Here is an 11,281-nt window from a genome sequence, read left to right as displayed (position 1 = left end):
GTTCACTAAAACTGTGTATTTGATATTTTGATGACTTACTTTGAATGTTCTCCCATTCCTTCGCCTCCATACCCAATAGTGAAGTACTAGATGAAACCTAAAGAATTACATTAAAATTTCACACAGCTCTGAGAATACTGTTAGCATGAGTTTGTTGTAAGGTTTTTAATAATTGGACCTAAACTTTTGTTTGATTAAAAAGTTTCTAGTTAAATATTGCCTCCTTAGAAGTCATGGTGTTGGTACTTACCCTATATTAGAACTGAAAGGCCCACCTGCAGTAGATGAGACTGAAGAATTACTGGATAGTTCCTCCCTGTATGAAATCTGCCCAGTGGAGGGAGGCCTACATCAAATGCCAAAGAAACATTATAGCCGAAGTGTCCCTGGAATTCACAGAAGGTGATCAAAGAAAGCCTTGTAGAGGAGGTGATGTTTGTCTTTGTCCTTCAAGAGAGAAGGAAAAGTGGTAAGTAGGAGAGAATTAAAGTAGGTGAGAGACTGATGCAGACTGGAAGAAGCTATGGTTCATATGATGTATTGTAGAAAAGGGCACTGATGCTGAAGTGAACATTCATGTAAAACAGTTACAAAGGCTAGGTGCATTTGGTGTCTTAGCTAGGGTTCATATTGCTATGATAAAACAGCATGACTAAAAGCAATGTTGGAAGGAAAGGTGGTTTTTGTTTGTTTGTTTGTTTGTTTGTTTGTTTTAATCTTATAGTTTATAATCTATCATCCAGGGAAGTCAGGGAGAGAACACAAGGCAGGAACTTGGAGGCAGGAACTGATGTAGAGGCCATGAAGTAGTGTCGCTTATTGGCTTGTTCTTCATGACTTACTCAGCCTGCTCTCTCACACACCCAAGGCCACCTACACAGAGGTGGTACCACCCACAATGGTCTGTGTTCCCCTGCATCTGTCACTAGTCAAGAAAATGCCCCCACAGGCCTGCCTATTGACCATTCTTATGCCAGCACAAGGACATTGGCAGAGTGAATCAAATGCTGGGCCAAGAGCCACTGAAAAAACAGAATGAGAACTGCCTCATAGAACTGTGTTTCATGTGAAGGAGAGAGGAATCTATGAGCAGAACTGAACATTGTTGAAATAAAGTCTAAGGAGAGAGAAACCATTTGGCTATGCAAGAGAGATAGACCACTGGGGTAAAAATGATAAGAAAGTGTTCACAGCCTGTTTTTGGAATTGACTTTACAATTTGCAGTGTATGTCTTTAGTATTGGCAAGCGTGGTGAATGGAGATTTTAAGAGCTAGAAAGGGCTCTGAGATTCATCTTACTCCACTCTTCTATTTTTGTACTGAAGAAACACTGGTAGATTTATAGAATCTTGTAGCAGAGCTGATATGGTAATTCCACTCTTCTGATGATGTTTCAACCCTGAGTGAAGTTATCATGAGTGCTTTTGAGAAATAAGCTGAAAAAGAACAGCATCAAGAGGAGGAGGCACAGCAGCAGTGTACTGGATCCAAGAGGAATTGATCGAGGGCCTCAGGAAGGCTCACACAAGTGCAGTGAAGCAATCAGAGCACACTCTTAAAGGTGCCTGTCTTGTTGAAACACCAAGACAGGATACACTCTAAATAAATGTGATCTCCAGTAGCCATGTCTCTGGGCACAGCCTGCTCAGGGGCTTGTTACTCATTGTTAATAGGTTAGCATTTAGTTGTGTATTCCACCCAGACTGCCCTCATCTTCTCTTGATGTATTATGCCGACTCGCCTGCACATTGAATGAAAGGGAACTGCATCTATTTCCTGTGGGCTGGGAATCAGAAACAGTGTCTGGACTTCTCCAGGATTTTTTACTATAGTACCTACCAAGTATAGAAGGGGACTTTGCACCCTCACAGTAGGATACACCTGCCAAGTATTCTTTGGCAAGTATGAAATTTGCTTTAAGTTATTGGGCTTAACTATTAAAATTTATGAAAAAATTGCATCTGACTTTGTGATATATTTGTGTTTTTAATGTAAAAGTATATTGGGTTATAATAATTAAGAGCAAATGAACTCTCCAATATGGTCCAGCTTGAGAAACAGTTTTAAACAAATTTATTTTATTTATTTATACTTGTTCTTCTCCAAAAGTGAGGTAGCTTAAATAAGGGACACGAGTACAGGTAAGAGAAGTCAGTATGGGCCTCAAATGTCAGCTGAGGCTCCACTTTAAACTCAGATCACCTGTTAAAGGAAGTGATTAGATACTAAAATCTGTACTGGTGCCAGAAGCATCTCAGACACCACAGAATCGTGAAGACATTGCACAGAGGCCTTAGTGGTCCATGGCTCCCAAGTCTGGATGCATACTAGAGTAATTTGGAAAGCGTGTTCTGACTCTAGCTCTCCCAGGAGCTAGGACCCACAATTAGGTACCTGGAGAACCCAGGGACTGTCAGGCTTCTGGGTTATTTTTATGTATTACTCTGGACTGTTCAGGAAACCATTGACCGAGTCATCTATGAACATCTCTAACACAGTGTCCTTTGCCTTTGCTCAACATTGCTCTCCTGACGTATGTTTTCTATTTAGGGAATTGCATGCATACATACATAACGCATGTAATTTTTAAGAAGTAACTTCATTGGCACAAAACTTGTATGCCACATGATTCACCTACTTCAAGTATCAACTCAGGGATGTTTAGTATATTTGTTGCATTGTGCAGTGGTTACCACAATTTAAGGCACATTGTCATTATACTGAGAAGAAGAGATGGCAAACCTGTCAACAGGTAGTTCTCTGTGCTTCCAACCCCAGGCAAACACCACTTTGTATTTTGTTTGTATGGATTTGCCTATTTTGAACATTTCATGTAAATAGAAATCATTTCATATATATGCACACATATAGTCCTTTCTGACTATTTTCACTTGGCATACTTTTTTTTTTACTGTCAAGTAATATTCCAATTATATCTGTATACCATATTTTATTTATTCATTTGTCAGTTGATAGTGCTGTTTCCATGTTTTGGTTGTTGAACTAGTGCTATGATATGGGCAGCCTTGTGTTTTCTTGGCTGTATATCTAGGAGTAGAATTATAAGACCAAATGGTAACTCTGTATTTAACCTTTTGAATAACTGCATCAACTGTCTTCAAAATGGGTTGTACTGTTTTATATTCTCACCTAGAATAGTATGTAAGCATTCTAGTTTCTCTGTGTGTTTGCTAACACTTATTACTGACTGTCTTTTTAATTAGCCATCACTGGTAGCTCTTCAGTAATCTCTTGTGATTTGGGTTTGTGTTGCTTTCATGATGAATGATTCGAGCCTCTTCATGTTGTTGGAGAAGGACTGTTGACATCTTCGCCTAGTTTTACATTGTCTTTGTCCTTTCTTTTTCTAAATATATTTTTGGTTCAAGGTTTTGTTTGTTTTTTAATCATATACATGATCAGCCCCATTTTTCAGCCCATTCTGTGGATTGTCCTTTTTGTTTCCTAGGTACTGTCCTGTGTGCATGTGGGTGTATGTGCTTGCCTGTGTATACATTTGTAGAGTCCATTTGTTCATCTAGGCATCTTATGTCACTCTACCATACTTTTTGAGACACGGTCTCTCAGAGAACCCAGAGCTCATCATTTCTGCTTAATCCATCTGCCTCCAACCTGCCTGTGCTGGGACAGAGCTGTGTGGGACTAGACCTGCCTTTTGTGTGGTCCAAGGAACCTGAACTCCGATTCTCATGTATTGGAGTTCGTGCACCTTACCATCTTTAAAGAGAAGTTTTAAAGTTTGATGAATATAAGTTTATCTCTTTTTCTCTTATTGCCTGTGCTTTTGATATTCAAGAAACAATAGCCTAGTCCAAGATTATAAAGACTGAATCTAATTTTTTCCTTGAAGAGTTTTAGTATTTAGTATTTTAGTATTTTTTGTTCCCTTTTGGGTTCATTTTTGTCATGGTGTGAGGTTGATGCCCTGTTTTATTTTGTAAGTGGATATTTAGGTGTTCTGGCATTGTTTGTTAGAAAAGATGTGCTTCTCTTATTGAATTTTGTTGGCATTTTATTATCACTAAGTTGATAGTAGTTGTGATGGAGTACTTTGGGTTATTAATCCTATTTCATTGGTCTGTATGTTTATAATAGTAGCATATTGCCTTAGTTGCTGCGATTGTGTGATCAGTCTGGAAAGTAGGGAGTGGGACTTGAACATCGTTGTTCTTTGCAGGACAGCCTTGACTGTTGAGGGCCCCTTGCATTGCCATATACACTTAGATCAGCATGTGAATGTCTGGGGTTTTAATAGGGATTGTACTGAATCTTATGTTAATCTGGACATTATTGTCAAGTCTTTGTAATTAGGAACAATGTGAAATGCATTTCCATTTATTTATACTGTCTTCAATCCCTTTCAACATATTTTCTCATTTTGGGTATATGAGTTTTACACTTTTGCTTTAGTGTTTTTCTTTTTGTTTGTTTTTTGCACTGTTATAAATAGAATTATTTCTTAGTTTCTAGTTTTATATTGTGACAATATAGAGACACAATTGATTTTTAAATAATGGTCATATATTGTGACATAGTGTAAATTTTAGTGTAAGATTTTTTTCTCCTTAGTAAAAATTTTTTACAGATTTTTTAAAAAGTCATTTTATTCCTGCCATTTTTAGGCAGATCAGTATGTTTGGGAAGCCGGTTCAGAGCATATTTTGAGTTGAGATGTGATTATAAAATAGTAACACTGCTTTTCCTTTTATCTCAAAACTAAGCTGAAAGCTTTTCCCAAGACAAAACTGGAAACAGCATTGTAACAGACTGAGAGTATATTGGAAAGTTATATTTAAAGTTAACAATTGTAAATTCTAGTAGAATTACCTCATGGATTTATATTGTGTAAGTTAATAGTTCATTCACCAAACCATTTAGTTAACATTAATGAAAGTTAGGATACAGAGCTCCAGGCAGTTGACCTCAGCCCTAGGCTCTACATGTGATCCCTGGGTAGTGGGGTAGAAAGACCCCAAACTTTATTTTATAGCTTAGGAAAATTATAAAAATAAAACAAACATTGTAGAGGGAAGATGTCCCATGGTTTGGGGTGGCCGTGGAAACTTCTCATGCCATGAAAGCTCCCCACTCCTCGTAGAGATGCTCTTTCGGGGCCCTTGGTGCTGACTGTGGTTAGGGAGGCTCTCATTTGTACAGCCGTGTCCTGTTCGCGCTTTTGCTTTGCAGCTTACACCAAAGCGTCTGCTGGCACAGAGACAAATCTGCATTGCACGTTGGGTTTTGGTGCTCATTCTCTTCTCCTGTTCCATTGTGCTGGCCATGTGTCATGCTCTGTGCAAGCCAGTGAATCTTCCATGGCTGCCTACTAAAAACAAAGCCATACAAACCAACCAAAGGCAAATCAGTGAAAATCCTACCTACTGGTAGCTTTTGATTGTGCACTTTGTTCAGTGCTATATAGTATAGAAATGACTTCAAAGAGGTTGAGTTAGGAAGGTCAGATATAGATTCAGACAAATAGGTACACTTAGGTATATTATAAAGATTGGAATAACTGTTACAAAGGAATTCTATGGGATAGTTAAGTAGAGGCTTTACATGTATATGCATGCATACGTACACATACATGTCTCTCTATATTCATGTATATGTATATGTATACAGCAGAAGTTCCATTGTGATGTGAAGGAATATTCTCATAGGTTGGAATTTGCGTGCTGCGACTAAGTGATGGAATTTATTCGTGGCTGTCACCCAATGCCTTCTCTGCTCTCACCTCCTTCCCACTGCTCTTTGCTGACACCCCCCCCCCCCCAGACTCCTAGCTGCATAGGTCTCTTAACCTTATAAACACACGGCCACCTTAGGACCTTTTCATTTGCCACCTGCTATTTTCTTTCGTTCTGCCTGGAACCCTTTTCCAAGTTGCCTGAATAGCTCGCTCCCTGCTTCCTTCCAGTATCATGTCCACAGTGCTTCTCAGGACTTCCCTTACAAAGCCAGAACACTTTTCATGCTCTCCAACCTTTACCACACTCTTCTTTGTTACTTACTGCCATATGATAAGTTTTAGTTGGTTATTTGGTGTCTGTCTTTCCTAGTGTGACCAGCTTCCCTGATTTGTCTGAGGTGGATAATTGTGAGATGTAAGACATTTATTGTTAAAACAGTACAGTCCTTAATCAGTTGGACTAGAGTGTTGCCCTTGTCTCTTTCCCAGAATTTAAGGAAACATTAGTAGAACATTGATTATTGTTCTACTAATTGTTCATTGTACATTGTTCATTGCAGGGTACATAGTACACACTTATTACAGGAATAAGTTTCCTTTGAGATTATGTACTTATAACCTCACTGATTTTTAAAACTAGTATATATACTTTTAATACACTTACAAAATATCAGGAAAAAATTTTATCATTAAAAAAATAATTTGGAGGGCTGAAATCAGTTACCAGAACTTCCAAAGCAATGCTTTATTTTCAGCCCAGTCTTGCAACATTCTGTGGCATGCTCAGCTGCCTGCAAGGCTGTTTTGAAATTATTTTCCCCAAAGTAATAATGATAATTCATTTTAATTCAAAATAAAGTTGCATAAAGGAGGAAAGTTGGATCATACGTGTGAGCACGCGGCAGTTCTAGGAGGAGGAGAGAGCAGTGCTGCCTGACTTCCAAGCCCGATAGTGACGTTGATTTAGTACCTGAGAATAGGCTCCTCAGTGCAGTGACACTAACCTCACTGATGCTAGTGCCACACTGCTTGTTTGAGTCCTCCATTGATTGTTCTGCTTGCATTGAATGTGAGTTTGCTCAGCCATCTAGCTTTTCCAGCTTTGCTCCTCATGGTGGCCTCCTGGGTCTTTTAGGGACTGACATCCTAAGTGGGGTGGGTGCAGTGCAGTGAAGTAGGCTGGCTAGTGGGGGCCACGAGGTCTGCTCTGCAACATCCACACAGCTACCATTGGAGCAAGATGGAGAGTCCCTGTGATCCAGATCCAGGACTTGAAGCTCTGTGCCTTGTGCCTTGTATTCTTCCCATATTACTGTGTTGACAGGCTGGAAAACTGCCTCAGTTTGTAGAAGAGAGGATATGGGAGGTGAGAGGCAAGCACGTTTAGATAATGCCCAACTCATCTCCGAAGTTATTGGTTTGTTTTCTTAAACTCATGTAATGACTTCTTAATTTTGAGAAAAACACTCTTTAGTCTCCAATTCTATCTGATCCTCTTTTTTTTTAAAGATGAGAAACAAATTATTTAAATTCTAGTTAATGTTATAGAGCATACATGTAAACAGAACCCAATAAGGAATAAGGAAACACTCATCCAGGACGGACCCTCCATCAGGCCCAAAGCCAAGGAAGCCAGGGCACTCAGAACCCTGTTGTGATGAATCTGTTAGCCTGCAGTGTTCCTGGACCTGTGTGTGTGTGTGTGTCTCAAAGAGAGAGGGGGGATGGGAAGGGGAAGAGGGAGAAGGAGAGGGAGTGTGTTACAGCTTGACTTCAGTTCTCTGATTTGATCTTTGTCTACCACTTCTAGTTCTCTGCTGGATTTATCTTTTCCTCTCAGTCTACAGTCTTCATTTTCACAGTAGTAGTTATTTTGAAGTCCTTGTGAGCTAATTCTAACATCTGGATTCTCTTTGAGTTTGTGGTTTGTTTCCTTTCTTCCTTATCAGTCACATGGGTCTATGCTTGGTAGCTCTTTGAATTGATATAAACACCAGATATTCCAGTTAAAAAATGGCAGCAGCTCCAGGGGTGGTGTTTTCTAAGAGACAGAGGGAGAGGGGGCAGAGGCAGAAACAGAGGCAGAGAATTGTCCTCTCGGAGGGGCAGCTAAGCTGATTATTTCAATCCAGAGACTTTGTTGAGTTGAGAGTGATTTATGGTTTAGTAGGGCCACTTCTAGTTATCAAGTTATCAAGTAGCATGTTTAGGTTATTCCTGGAAGCCAGGACTTTTGTGACACGTCTAAATGCCTGGCTCTCTATGTATTTAAATCAATTTTTATTAAATATTTAAACACACAACAGTATGGATCTTTCCTCCAGGGAACCCACATTTTACATTTTGTCTTGTATGATTGCAGGCAGCCCCGCTCCCCAGGAGTTTTCTTAAGTTTCAACACAGTGCTGAGCTCTGTTCTTCTAGAGCCTTGAGGGGAACTAGATGCATATTCTAGGTCTCTTAACTCTCTGCCAGAAGCTGTCATGGTTTCCCCAGCCACTGGAGCAGCTCTTGCCTGATTAGTGTCTGCATCCCAGCCTTCCTCCGGGTCACTTTGCACATCTCTCTGGCTAAGGTGGCTGTGGCAGTCAGCTCTTCTCTGAGGTTCTCTGTCTCGTCAGTTCTTGCTTCTACAGAGAGCAGATAGCTTCAGAGAAATATCTGTATTGCATCTAAGCCTCAGGCTGTTATTCTTCCATGTGCTGGTCTTTGCAAAGCCACAGCAGACCATGTGGAAGTGTTCAGTTGTATTTTGAGAACATGTCATTTTACTTTGAAAATGTCATTTTTATCCTTTACTTTCAAAGCAAATGTATAAAAACTTTAGTGGACCATAAATGCTACACACCTTGTTGGTAAGAACACAGAATTAGACCTGAGGTGTTGGCTCAGTCTGCAAAGTACGTGCCTTCAAAGCACAAGGCCTGAGATCAGGTCCTCAGAGCCTAAAGATGCTGAGATGGGAGGTGGAGACAAATTTTTGCTGGCCAGCTAGCTTACTGTGCTCAGTGAAACTAGAAGATATGACAAAACCTGTCTCAAAGAAAAAGCAGATAGTGCTTACTGGTGGGATGCTAATAACAATGTTGACAACATTAAAAAAGAGATTTCATGTAGTAAGGATTTTAGTTTCTTTGAAAAACCCAAATATTATGAGAATATGTTTTCATTTTAATACCAGATATGGGATACAGGGCTGCTTGAGCTGACTATGATTTACCTCATGCTGTAGCTGGGGTGTGATTTTCCTAGCTGCAGATAGTTTCTACGATTGTGTGACATTTGTAATTCTGTGGACTTTTCAGAGGGTATATAAATGCTAGGGCCCGGAGAGGTGGGAAAGGTTGTTGGTTGGTTACTGTTGGTAGTGGTTTGTTAAGTAGTCATGTGCAAAGAGAAAGAAGGAGAAGAAATTAAATATCCTAACTGCAAAGATCAAACATGCCCCAAGAACTTGACATCCCTAATCAGCAGGAAGTAGTCTAAGAATAACATTGCCCACCTCACCCTCCATCCTTCGTTCTCTGCTATCTAGTGCTATGGGGTTGAAAAGGGCAGAGAAGGGTGGAAGACAGAACCCACAAAGTAGCCAAAGCCCAGCTACAGTTCCGTAACAGTATACTTCTTTTATTATAGAAATCTTGATACTTAAGTCCCTGTAGATTTTCCTGGTATGAAGTAGAATGTTATTTAGAGAGGGCATCTCTTGTTCTTTTGAGTTGAGAGCAGCTTTATAATAATAAATCCATCAGTAAATGGTCAATGTGAGTGTGAGAAAATGAGTAGACATTCTGATGGGAAATTGGTTTATGTGCTGATGAGACAGGAGGTCTATGAGCTCCTGTGTCTGTGAGTCCTTTTGTCTGGATGGTCTATGAGTCCTTCCATCTGTGAAGGTCTATGAGTACTTGAGTGTGTGAAGGTCTGTGATTACTTGTGTTTATTTTAACGTATCAGCTGTAGAAAGCCTTTATGAAGTGAGAAATAAGTTGGTGTCTTTTTTTTCTCCTTTTAAAAATGTTCTCTGTAGAGGAGGATAGTGGAGGGCTCTTGGTTTAACAACTATAGTTTATGATTTTATCTGTTTTATAAAAATTGTTGCTACCACAGCCAATTGTGGATTAGGGGCTCTCAATGTGAGCACACACACAATTTTGAAAGCGTGTGTTATAAACAGGACTTTTAAGCATAGCTGTAGCGAGACAGAGCATCTTGAAGTGTAAACAAGGCACCTTAAAAATGCTGCTTCCCATAAGACAAACGGAAAAAGGCAAACCAAGTTATTTTTTGAATTCAATGGCAAATAAAACATTTAGCAGATGTTGTCAGTTTTGATTTACTTGACTGAATTTGTAAAAATGTTTTTGAGAAAATGAGTTATTGAGTTGGGAATAAATCATTGTGGTTCATGAGTACTCTTTTCCAGGGGGAGGCAGCCTGAACAGTTCTGGGCATTATTGTATACTCTTTTTATCACCTCCTGTCCCACCCAATGCCTCTCAAGAGTTTGTTGTTTATATTATGGTAATGTATTATTATTGCTATTATTATTATTTTTGCTATGTGTACTTTTGTTTTGAGACATAGTCTTAGTGTATGGCCCTAGCTCTCCTGGAACTCACTCTGTAGACCAGGCTGGCCTCAAACCCACCGAGATCCACCTGCCTCTGCTTTCTACATGCTGTGATTAAAGGCATGCACCTCCACTCCTGGCCATGTATTTGTATTATTAATGACATGTAAAATTCATGTAAGCATCAACAGATATGAACCCCTCCATGATCCCAAACAATGTAGAGCTAAGACTTAATATTTTAGAATATATTTTTTTCGTGGTGTTTTCTGTGTCTGTACCATATGCATTTATATTCTTTAAATTTTTCTGTACCTTCCTGTTTGCAGATTTTATATATTGTTAAGCAGTTCTCCTAGGACAGCTGTCTTAGTTATCATTATTTTTGCTTTGATGAAACACGACTATAAGCAAGTTGCAGAGGAAAAGGTTTATTTCACTCACAATTCACATCAAAAGCAGTGAGTGCAGGAACTCATGCAGGGAGGGAACCTGGAGGCAGGGGCTGATGCAGATGCCATGGAGGGTTTACATCCTTGCTCCTCAGCCTACTTTCTTAAGAACCCAGGACCATCAGTCCAGGGATAAACCCACCCACAATGGCTTCCACGTCAATCACTTGGTAAGAAAATGCCCTACAGCTGGATCTTATGGAGGCATTTTCTCAATTGAGGCTTCCTCCTTTGATGACTTTAACTTGTGCCAAGTTGACATAAATTAGCCAGTGCATCAGTATGACTTTATCTGAAATAATTTGACCCACCTCTGATTGGTGAAAAATAAGGGTTATATCTCACACTAGTCATTTTTTTCTTCATTACCCCCTCCACCCCCACCCCCTTTTTCCTGTTGGACTCAGCCCAGGTCCTGGGGCTCTGTATTGCAGAGCTACACTAATGCTTCCTTTTTCTTAAGTTTGTTACTCTGAGAAAACAATGAGCCCTTTCTAACTTCTTAGTAAAACAGTGGTTACTTGTTAGTTTTTTTTTTTTTT

The 11,281-nt window shown here is 39.6% G+C and overlaps 1 protein-coding gene across 4 annotated transcripts in view; it reads left to right on the top strand.

Moving 5' to 3' along the window:
- Window positions 1–11,281, top strand: part of Babam2 (BRISC and BRCA1 A complex member 2) — a 374,435-nt gene that overhangs the window by 83,625 nt on the left and 279,529 nt on the right. The gene's annotated exons all lie outside the window — the stretch shown is intronic.

This window comes from Mastomys coucha, unplaced genomic scaffold (assembly GCF_008632895.1).
Source record: "Mastomys coucha isolate ucsf_1 unplaced genomic scaffold, UCSF_Mcou_1 pScaffold6, whole genome shotgun sequence".
In the NCBI taxonomy this organism is placed as follows: Eukaryota; Metazoa; Chordata; class Mammalia; order Rodentia; family Muridae; genus Mastomys; species Mastomys coucha.
This window is presented reverse-complemented; position numbering and strand designations above follow the sequence as displayed.